The sequence below is a fragment of the Arvicola amphibius genome, chromosome 9 (genome assembly GCF_903992535.2).
Source record: "Arvicola amphibius chromosome 9, mArvAmp1.2, whole genome shotgun sequence".
Lineage (NCBI taxonomy): Eukaryota > Metazoa > Chordata > Mammalia > Rodentia > Cricetidae > Arvicola > Arvicola amphibius.
In genome coordinates, this window is record NC_052055.2 from 58,514,958 (window position 1) to 58,527,339 (window position 12,382).

The following is a 12,382-nucleotide window of genomic DNA, read 5'->3' on the forward strand; positions in this document are numbered from 1 at the left end:
TCCAACCTCAGGTAGCCGGCACCTCTCACACTTCCTAGGGCACATACACAGACACACATATATTTACATAAAAAGAAAAACCTAAGACTGGAGAGACGGCTCAGTGGAAGAAAGTGCCTGCCACACAGGCCTGATGATGCAAGTCGAATCCCTGAATCCCAAGGCAGAAGAGTAGTCCCTCTGACCTCTGTGCACGGTAGGACGCTGGAGCACATACACAAATGACAAAACAAAATGTACTCTCAAAAATTAAAATTAAAGGGGAAAAATTTAAATTAAAATTAAGAGGGAAATAAAAAATGAATCTTTCCTTTTCAAGATTCTTCTTTATATTTTGAGATAAGTTCTTCTTACGACCTTGACTGTCCTTGGATGCACAACCCTCCTCTCCTCAGTCAGACGCAGTGTTTCAGGCAAAAACAACCAGGCTGAACTCAAGAGTAAGCATTCTAAAAATGAGCTTCTCCAAATCCCAAAGAAAACACTAAGAACAGCAGATCTTGTCTAATAACTTGACATGGCAGATGAATCCTCTTGTGAGGGTGAGACCTGGTTCATAGCCGCCAGCCATGACAGGATTTGTGCACTAAGCCAGCAGGCCTCTTCTAATTTAGTTTATGAGGTTCCATTGAACCTGTCAGTCCAGTGGGAACGGCCTTTACTGCCGCTGATCTTAGGAAGCCGGGTAGCGACAGGGCCAGAAGTAACTTCAGAACGGCTTGGTAAGATCAGCTCTAGAGAGTGGACTTTGGGATCAATAGCCCAACCCTCTTGTCTCACAGAGACGCTGAGTCAATGAGTGACTTGTCCAAGCTCACCTACCTGGCTGGCGACAATACTGGGCTGGGCTTCTCCTAAGAATCTTTCCTGGGGGTAGTGCCGCTTCATGGGTCAGCAGTTCTGCCCCCATAGGACAATTATTATACCACAACTTTAGCTAACCCTGCCACCTCTCTCTCTCTCTCTCTCTCTCTCTCTCTCTCTCTCTCTCTCTCTCTCTCTCTCTCTCTCTCTCTCAGAAGGGTTTCTCCATGTAGCCCTGGCTGTCCTGGATCACCAGGCTGGCCTCAGACTCAGTGAGATCCACCTGCCTCTGCTTCGAGTGCAGCCCTGGCCACTTGCCATTTTTTTAAGCCACTCGTTCACTCTGGTTGGAAAGTCCATCTTTTTCCCCATGACCTCAACACTCCAAATAAATGAAAGCAAACAAAAGACCAAATAAAAGCTGGGCGGTGGTGATTCATACCTTTAATCCCAGCACTCTGGAGGTAGAGGCAGAGGCCAATTTGGTCTGCAAAGCTAGTTTCCAGGACAACCAGAGCTGTTACACGGAGAAACCCTGTCCAAAAAAAAACTGAAAAAAAAAAAAAAAAAACTGAAAAAAAAAGAGGTTGACCAAAAGGCAAGCCACTGGAAATCAAATGGAAATGCACGTGACAAATGTCCAGTCTGACAAGAAACTGAGGAACACAAACAGGCCAGGGTGATAGAGCCTGGGGCCCCAGCAGCCAAGGCCACTCCATTTAAGGCTAGCCTGGGCTACAGAGTGGGTGACTCTCTCAGAACAATAACAGAAAGTGAACAAATACAAATTAAGCGAACTGTGCTTATCAGATCAGAAAACCTCAGAGTAACGTTCAACCAGTGTTCCCAAAGATGCAAACGCTGGGCACTCACACACCAGCAGGAAAGAGCGCTCATTCTTTATGCAAATGTGCAGTTATTTTATGCAACCTCCCTGAAAACTGGGTAAGGAATATCTTGGTGGGGGTGGGTGCTGGGAGTGAGACCTACCTTGCCACAAATGCTAGGCAAGGGCTGACCCCTGAGCTCGACTCCCAGACCAGAGGCCCCTCTGCACAGCCCTGGTTGGCCTTGAACTTCCGAGCACTGGGATTAAAACCCTGCACCACTATTCCTGACTTCCTTTCAGTTTCTACAGAAAAGTTATTATTATTAGTGTGTGTGTACACACGAGCGTGGACGGATGGTGCATGTCGCGACACGTGTGTGGAGGTCAGAGGTAATGTGGGTGCAGGCAAGTGTGTTCCAGCAGAAGTCAGTCCCATCCTTGTCTACCCTCCCCAGCATCAGGCCATCCCTCTCCACTGCCCACCTCACCCCCCCACAGCATCAGGCCTGAGCTTGCTAGTTGCTAGCTTTAAGTTAGCTTGACACAAGCTAGAGTCAGCAGAAAGCTTCATTTGAGAAAAAAAAAAAAGCCTCCTTAAGATCAGGCTGTAGGCAAGCCTGTAGGGCATGTTCTTAATAAGTGATTAATGGGAGGGCCCAGCCCCCAGCCCATTGTGGGCGGAGCCACCTCTGAGCTGGTGGTCCTGCAGTCTATGTGGTACACATCTTTGATTCCAGCACTTGGAAGGCAGAGGGAGGCAGATCTCTGTGAGTTCGAGGTCAGCCTGGTCTACAGAGTGAGTTTCAGGACATCTAGAGCTACACAGAGAAACCCTGCCTTGAAAAACCAAAATAAATAAATAAATAAATAAATAAATAAATAAATAAATAAATAAATAAAAGAAGCAGGCTGAGCAAGCCGTGAAGAGCAAGCCAGTAAGCAGTACCACTCCATGGCTCCCGCATCAGCTCCTGCCTCCAGGTTCCTACCCTGTTTGAGTTCCTGTCCTGACTTTCTTCAGTGGTGGGCTAAGATATGGAGGTATAACCCAAATAAACCCTTTCCTTCCCAGCTTGCCTTTAGGTCATGGTGCTTCATCACAGCAACAGTGGCCCTAACTGAAACAAGCTTGAATAGAAAAAGCACGTTTACCTGCTGAGCTATGCCACCAGCCCTTTTTCCTTATCATCCTGAGACTTATTCTCAACTGCCCAGCCTGGCCTTGTATGCACTTTGTAGTCAGGATTACCTTGAACTTGCAATCCTCTTGCCTCAATGTCTAGAGGAGTTGGGAGTACAAATCCACACCACCAAAGCCTAGCTTGGCACTGGGCATTAAACATCACTAAACTGAAAGAAGTGGAAGTGTACAGGAGTCTCAGCACTTGGGAAGTGGGGGCAGGAGAATCAGGAGTTCAAGGCCAGCCTGGCTACACGAGGCCCTGTCTCAAAAAAAAAATTCTTATTATTTTTTTAATTGTTAGTAATATTATTTTTGCTGCTAAGTGGTAGCAAGGAAGACGGTGGCAGGGCACTAGAGAAAAATCATAGGATATTTATTATGTCTGGACAGACAGGTTCAAATTTCAGACTTTTAAGGATATATGGGGACAGGGTGCAGTTCAGTGGTCAAGAGCTGCCTAGCATGCCTAAGACCCTAGTCCTGAGCCCCAGCGTTTCCTCACACAGAAAGTTTATGGAAATACAAAATAAAAGCATCTCAGTATCATTAGTTTATCAGGAAAGAAATGAAACAAAATTGGCGACCCTTCTGTGCACAAAGCAGAGTATGTCTGAGGGACCACAAAACGTCCACACCATGTAAACACTCCACACTTATCATCAGAAGTACAGCATGGTGTATATTTGCTGCTTCTGTTTTTCCTTTTTATAGTGAAGGTGTATCATGTATCCCAGGCTGGCCTCATCTTGACGTGTAACACGTAGCCAAGGATGGCCTTGAATTTCTGTCCACCCTCCACCCTGTGTTGCTGGGATTGCAGCCATATACCACCATTCCCGGTTTTAGTTTTTGGTTCTTTTTAAAAAATATTTAATAACCCATGCATTTGCAAATAAACAATGCATGTATACCACACCTAATAACCACTTAGACACTGGTCATCCGCAGGGATATGGACTCTAACTATCGCATCACTGAGCTGCAGGGTGCTGACTTAGATGATACAGATGCTCCACCATGGGAGGAGGGGCTGCTCTGAAGCTTCGCCAACAAGGTACTGTTGGTACAAAACTTTCTTTGTTTACTCTAAACTTACAATCCATGTGCTTTGATTTTCTACGTGAGCATGTGAAAACACGGGGCCTTCACAAGGGGAAGATTCTTACTATAATCAATAGCTTGACCTATACAGTTGGAGAAGCAGTTCAAATGAGTTCTCTTTCTTCGTGTTCTGAGTGAATCTTTCTGAACTGACTGTTTTCTAAACCTAGTGTAGGTACAGGCTGGAGATGTAGGCAGCTATCACCAACCAGGGAGCTGAGTCCAAGGAGGCGCTTCCAAGAGTCTTGGGATTTTCACCTTGGGAGAAGCAGTGCATCCTTATACATGTAACACCCGTCCCACACTACACACGTAACACCTGTCCACACTGCACACGTAACACCCGCCCCACACTGCACACGTAACACCCATCCACACTACACACGTAACACCCGTCCCACACTACACATGTAACACCCGTCCCACACTACACACGTAACACCCGTCCACACTACACACTTAACACCCATCCATACTACACACGCAACACCCGTCCACACTACACATGTAACACCCGTCCCACACTACACATGTAACACCCGTCCCACACTACACATGTAACACCCATCCACACTACACACTTAACACCCATCCACACTACACACGTAACACCCGTCCCACACTACACATGTAACACCCGTCCCACACTACACATGTAACACCCGTCCACACTACACACTTAACACCCATCCACACTACACACGTAACACCCGTCCCACACTACACATGTAACACCCGTCGACACTATACAATTAACACCCTTCCACACTACACACGTAACACCCGTCCACACTACACACGTAACACCCGTCCACACTACACACGTAACACCCGTCCACACTACACACGTAACACCCGTCCACACTACACACGTAACACCCGTCCACACTGCACACGTAACACCCGTCCCACACTGCACACGTAACACCCGTCCCACACCGCACACGTAACACCCGTCCACACCGCACACGTAACACCCGTCCACACCGCACACGTAACACCCGTCCCACACCGCACACGTAACACCCGTCCACACCGCACACGTAACACCCGTCCCACACCGCACACGTAACACCCGTCCCACACCGCACACGTAACACCCGTCCCACACCGCACACGTAACACCCGTCCACACTGCACACGTAACACCCGTCCACACTGCACACGTAACACCCGTCCACACTGCACACGTAACACCCGTCCCACACTGCACACGTAACACCCGTCCCACACTGCACACGTAACACCCGTCCCACACTGCACACGTAACACCTGTCCACACTGCACACGTAACACCCGTCCCACACTGCACACGTAACACCTGTCCACACTGCACACGTAACACCTGTCCCACACTGCACATGTAACACCTGTCCCACACTGCACACGTAACACCTGTCCACACTGCACACGTAACACCTGTCCCACACTGCACATGTAACACCTGTCCACACTGCACACGTAACACCCGTCCACACTACACATGTAACACCCGTCCCACACTACCTGACCAAAAGGCTATAAGTGAGACACGTGTTTTTCTTACATAGCACAGATAAACAACTCACACCTTTTAAAACGTGTGTCTTCGATGTGGGGAGGGGATCACAGGGCACCATGGAGATTAGAGGACACCTTTAAAAAAGCAGCTCTCAAGGGAGTGGAGAAAAATATATAGCACAATAAAAACAATTTTAAAAGGAACCTAATAAAAAAAGAAAGAAAAAGCAGGCAGCTCTCTGCCCACCGCCCGCCCTGTGGAGGGCACCGTAGCCACAGAGCACCATGCCCAGCTTTACTGTTTGGTTCTTTCTTTTTTAAAAATTTTACTTTTAGTTTTTGTGTGCAAGTGTTCTGCTTGCATGTAACACAGGCAGAATGAGATGAGGAAGGCCCTGGGGCTGGAGCTAGAGACATTGTGAACTGCCCTGTGGGTGCGAGGGAGGGAAGCAGTTTCTCTGTGTAGGTAGGTACTCTTAATACCGGGCCATCTCTTCAGTCTGGTTCTTTCCAGACAGGTTTCTCCTGGAGTGCAGGCTGGTCCCGAAATCACCGTAAAGCTCAGGCTCGCTTCTAAGTCCTAGCAGTCTTCCTGCCCTAGCTCTCCAATTGTGATTATAGTCTCGCATCCCAGGCAAGAGACAGGACGACCACGGGATCTGGGCCAACTTGCACAGATACCGCAGGCTCCCTATGCAGTAGTGCCCAACTTTCCTATCGCTGTGACCTTTTAACGCAATTCCTGGTAGTGTGCTAACCCCAACCATAAAATTTTCATTGCTACTTCATAATTGTAATTCTATTAATGCCATGAATTGTGATGTAAATATCTGATATGTGGGACATTTGATATGTGACTCCTGTGAAGGGTCATGACCCACAGATCCAGGACCACTGTTTAATCCCCGCACAGGGAGGCAGAGGCAGGGGGACTACTAGGTTCAAGTACAGCCTGGCTAGTAAGGACTACACACAGTGAGAGACTGTCTCAGGAAACAAACGAATTCGATAAGAAAATCAAAAGGATGTAAATGTCATGCTATATATATATATAGGTATATATATATATATATATATATATATATACACCTATAAGTGAACATGTGCAGTTACTGAAAAATCACTAATTAGCTCCTCTCATGTGCATGTATCTATGGAGCTAATGCATCTGTGCAGACACCTCTAGAAGATGCCTCAGGGCCTCTGGAGCTGGAGTTTCAGAGGCTTGGGAGACACGCAGTGTGGGTGCTGGGAACAGAGCAGCCCTTAAAACGTTTAAATGACAAGAGGTCACCTGACAGGCTGACTAATGAGAGCGTGCGGGTCAGACCTCCTCCTTTAGTGGAAAGAAGTCTTCACTCAAGCGATCATTTGAGCCTCGGGGCTGGAGAGACGGCTCAGTGGTTAAGAGCACGGACTGCTCTTCCAGAGGACCCAAGATCAGTTCCCAGTGCCCACATCAGGCAACTTGAAAGCTGTAATTCCAGATCCAGGGCGATCTGATGCTTCTGGCCTCTGTGAGCACCTGAACTTGCGAGCAGACTCCCCCTGCCCCCCCACACACACAGGTAAAGATGATAACTCTGTGGGCACCTGAACTTGCGAGCAGACTCCCCCTGCCCCCACACATACAGGTAAAGATGATAACTCTGTGGGCACCTGAACTTGGGAGCAGACTCCCCCTGCCCACACACACATAGGTAAAGATGATAATAAACCTATAAAAAATATTTGAGTCTCCATCCAACCACAGAATAAACACATCAGAGCAATCCTGCTGAAAGTGACGTTTACCAAGAACCTTGACTTCCCAACAATAGAGCGGAAACTACTTAAAGCCACTGATTTGTTCCTAAACACCTGGAGAGTCTGTGTTAAGTGACTGAACCACATCATGAGGTCACTGTGCACAGTCTACAATGGAGTGCTTTATCTTCCTGTAAAAAACACAGTTAAAGAACACAGTAACCTTCTAAAAACTAGTCTCATCTTGCATAAATTATCTTAGGGACAAAGTTAAGCATTTTCTGTCTGTAGAACAAGCAAATTCCATTTACGTGAATGTTGTCTCTCTGGTAGAAATACGCAATGAGGAAAGCGTGGGAACTGGCGCCCAAGATGACGGCTCGGCAGGGAAGAGCACCTGATAACTGGAGTCCAATCCTCAGGACCCACATGTGGAAGAGACAGCTGATTCCCACAAGATGTCATCTCATATCCCAGGCATGCCACAGCACGTATGTGCCCACACGAACACATGTGAACACACACCCACACACACCACATGCACTTACACACACACCACATGCACGCACACACACATGTACATGCCACACACATACCACATGCACGTGCACACACACCACACACATGTACACACCACACACACACCACATGCATGCACACACACCACACACACATACACCACATACACACCACATGTACCACTCACACATACCACATGAATAAACGTAATTTAAAATTACAACAAAAGGAAACTAATTTCACTTTCAACTTAAATAATGACTTTTCCCCTCCAGTTTGTGGTACAGCAGTGAGTCATAGTGAAGATGCCTAGTGATCTCCCACACTCAACAATTCTACCTGTGTGCGTGTTTCATAAACCTTTGGCACATAATTTTAAAGTTAACTATACCTGATCATAATTGATTGGTAAAACCCTCAGAAAAATTAAAATTAGGCAGGCAGTTGTGGTGCACACCTTTAATCCCAGCACTCAGGAGGCAGAAGCAGGCAGATCTTTGTGAGTTCAAGACCAGCCTGGGCTACAGAGCAAGTTCCAGGACAGGCTCCAAAGCTACACAGAGAAACCCTGTCTCAAAAACACAAAAATAAATAAATAAAAATAAAAGAAAAAAGAAAATTTATATTTGAAAACATTCTAATAAACATTTGTAGATATTCAAATACATAATGCAATGCAAATAAACCTGATGCTTTTATAAAACTTTCTATTAGAAAACACCTTTTAGGGAGCAAAGAAGATGAAACAGCAGGGTCAAAGAAATAGTCCCATTAAGTGCCATTGCCAAATGAAGCAACCAGCACACACACACTGACAAACAGACCCTATAGGACCCTATATACATCACGGCCATCCTTCGTATGTTAAGGTACTGTTAAACGGTTGGGAAAGTAATAAAAGCCTGTAGTCATATCTAGGAAGGTATGTAGGTGGTACACACCTACAATACCAACACATGGAGGATGGAGGTAGGAAATTAAGGAGGTCAAGTCTAGCCTCTGAGGCTATATAGCAATCAGAAGCTAGCCTGAGCTTCATGGGACATAGTCTGCAAAAACCCAAAACAACAACAAAAAGCCTGCAGTCAAATGAAACATTTTCTTCTTTCTAAAAATATTTTATTTTTTTATGTGCATTGGTGTTTTGCCTGCATGTATGTCAGTGTGAAGGTACCAGACTCCCTGGAACTTACGGACAGTTGTGAGCTACCATGTGGGTAGTGGGAATTGAACCTGGGTCCTCTGGAAGAGCAGCCAGTGCTTGTAACTGCGGAGCCATCTCTCCAGCCCCAAATGAAGAGTTTTCAAAGCCCCACCATAAACTTCAGATATCAGATCATCAAACTCCAAAGAGCCCTCAAAGGCTCCACCTCTTCCCCTCCCCAGCTGGCCTAAGACAAGATCTCCCTCATACTGTGTGCGTGCATGTGCTGGGGATGGAACACAGGCTCTCACACATGCTAACCTCACGCTACCACTGAGCTACACCCAGAGCCAAGCATTTAAAGAACGCCCAAGCAGGGAAGAGTGTCTCCGCTACTAAGAGAATTGTTTTCACTTCTGAAGCTTTCTCTTCCTAGAATTATTAGGTTGAAACTTGGCTCCACCTTTAACTAGAGTCGGGAACAAAGCCTGAATGTACCAAGTTAAACAAAGTCATACAATGAGGTAATTTTTACAAAATGGCACCGCTTTGCTAACCATGCCAACACACGGTCTCAGCCCAGAGACTCCACAGTTCAGGGACTACCTGATAACACTACCTCTTCACCTAACAGCTCCACCCGCTATATCCTGAATTTCCGGAGAATTAAACAGACCCCAATCCCATTTTCAAAAAGCCGCAGAGTTAACCGACCAAAGACAAGGCAAGAAATATGAGTGATAAAATAGACAGCAGTCGGGAACGCGTCTTTTGTGCGCACGTTCCCAGGGCTTGGCGCCCAACACACTTGGCAGTTTTCTGGGAATGGGGGGCAGAGAGAGAAGAAATACCAAAACAATATCAGCAAAAGATTTCACCAATGTGGTAAGTTGTATCTGTGGCGGGTCTAGCTCATTTAATTGTAGGCTCTTTTAGGGTAGGGGCTTTGGAACTTAGAATCTACAGAAAAGCTGTCATAAAATTCACTGAAAAAAGGTTTTGCTCCCCCGCCCAAATTCCTAACATAATTTAGTACCATATTGTGTTATTCTAGCAATGCAAATATATGTGCGTGCAGACCTTTAAAAAGAGGTCATCTTTTCTAGGCTGGCAAGATGGCTGGCTCATCATGTAAAAGGTGCTTGCTACAAAGCCTAACACCTTGAGTTTAACCCCTGGAACCCACATGGTGGAAGGAAAGAGCAGACTCCCAGTTGTCCTCTGACCTACACACAACACAAATGCCATGGCACATACACAATAAATAAATGTAAAATAGTAAAAGAAAGAAAGAAAAAAAATCTATTCCAGGCTGGCAAGACAGCTCAACAGGTGAAAACATTTGCTGCACAAGTCTAAGGACTCGAGTTTGATCCTCCAACCCCAACGTGAAGAGAACCAAGTCCTATAAGCTGTCCTCTCACCTCCACAGGCCTGCCACGGCACGCTGTGCTGTATTCACACACACACACACACACACACACACACACACACACACCACATATACCCCACCTAAAACGCACATATTTACACCGACAGGGATGGTGGAGCAGCAGGCCTTTAACCCTAGCATTTGAGATGCAGAGGCAGCCACAGCTCGGCCAGCCTGGTCCATATGGCCAGTTCCAGGCCAAGCAGAAACTTTTAAAAAGAGGAGTCGTTTTTTGAAAAAAAACGAAACAAAACAAAACAAAACCCTCTTCTGCCAACTTTCTAGCGTTTTGAAGATTGTCCAAACAAGATCACACTTCATCCACAGAACTCTGAAAGACCAGTAGTAGATGCAACCGGAATATGTATACTGCACCAGAAACTATGTAGATAAAAAGTATTCCACTTACCCACTCAGGTGCAAAAGATGATCTCTCCTCAAAGGAGCACTTGTCTTAAAAACTGATAACCCTAGAGCCTTTAGCTAACTTGTAAAGTCAACAGAACCATTTGGATTAGGCAGATTTTTTTGAAAGATGGAATTAGTTGCAAGACAATAGTAGGTCGGTATCTCTCACCAGGATCAGCTAAACTCATTGTTGGGAGCGCCAATAAGGAGGCTAGGACGGGTGCCAGATGGTTCGCTCCTAGCACCCACAACTTCAAGCTTTAGTGTGTGTGGCCAGAGGTGTACAGTTACCTAATATTAACACGTACGGATGTGAGTGAGCAACGGGTCCCAGCTCAAGTACATGAGAGCGATTTGAGGAGGAAAGCAAGGAGGGTCTGCTGTGTTCTCAACACTTCTCGGAAGAGTATTAAGCCTTAATCAGAGTTCATCTGGAGGAATGGAAAGTAGAAAAACTGGAGAGGGAACGGCTGCATGGAAGAAGGAAAGAGTTGCCGGATTATCTCCCCGAGAAGGAGTTTTGACTTTTGATGAACTGCCACTTTCCCTCCATCCCGTGGGAGACCATGGGCCGGGGCAGCGAAGGCTCAAGCCCGCGCACTTCCCAAAAGGGCGAGCGGAGGGTGGGGGGCTCCTCCATTGCCGATCCCAAGGGGAGAGGTTCCCGCTCCTTCTACATCCCGCCTCAGAAGGCGCGGAGAGAACGCGGAGCGCAGACCGAGACTCCGAGCACACGCAGGCTCCGGGGATGAGGGAAGAGGAGGCTCTTACCAGACCAGAAAGCCGTCGGCGCTCGGCGTTGCACGGCCACGGTCCCTGGGCTCTACCCAGCGCACCTGTCGGGTCAGGGCTGCGGTACCTACGGCTCTGCGGCCCCGCCCCGGTCCGGCTCAGAGCTCCGCCCCGGCCCCGCCCCCGGCGGCGGCGCCGCCTACGCCTCCGGCCTCCCGAGCGGCCTCGGGGCCTGCGTGCTCGCTCCCGGCGGCGGTATTTCGACTCGTGGTCGCTAGCGTCGCCCTAGCCGCGGTTTGAAGTTGCGGGAGGCGTGGCTCCTGTGTCTGCCTCCAACCCTGCTGTCGCCTCTCTGGCTCACCCTAACCCTCTCTCTGACTAGGGATTGCAGCAATTTGATTTGAGAATCACCCAGAAGTGTGGTCTAAGTTCAACTGCAGGGAAGTTCCTGGTGCTGTCAGGGTGAGTTCTATACAGAGCCGTGGCCTGTGCAAAGAGCAGCGAGCAAATGAGGCCTGGCTTGGGCTAGCATTAGGTCATCTCAACTTAATGGACCTGAGTTTCCTCATGGAGAGAAATGGCTGGAGAAGAGAGTAGGTGGTGTCCAAATTCTCCAGGAGCTGCTGTGGTTTGTTTTTTTGCAACAATTGGAAGTTTTCCCTTGTTTTTTGAGACATGGGTGGGGGGTGAGGGGTGGGGAGTCATTTGATACAGCTGAGGTTGGCCTGGAACCACTGTGTAGGCTGAAGACCACTTTGAGCTGTGGCTCATAGTTGGCTGTAACTTCTGCTCCTGGGGAGCTGACACCATCTTCAGGCCTCCACGAGCTCCTGCACACCTCTCCCCACCCCCTCTCCACACACACACACACACACACACACACACACACACACGTAAGAAAAGGGCAGTCGCACGCATCCTAGAAGGCTCAGCCTCCTCACAGTGTCTGCAACACCCGCTTCTGTTCCTGCACTTGGGCCATGA

General features: G+C 47.6%; 1 protein-coding gene across 1 annotated transcript in view; it reads right to left on the reverse strand.

Moving 5' to 3' along the window:
* The window catches only part of Lima1 (LIM domain and actin binding 1), a 105,119-nt gene extending 93,554 nt beyond the window's left edge, over positions 1–11,565 (reverse strand). Inside the window, exon 1 of the mRNA XM_038342958.1 lies at positions 11,438–11,565. The gene's annotated coding sequence lies outside the window, so the exon portion shown is untranslated. The remainder of the gene's footprint in view (positions 1–11,437) is intronic.
* Positions 11,566–12,382: the final 817 nt, after the last annotated feature.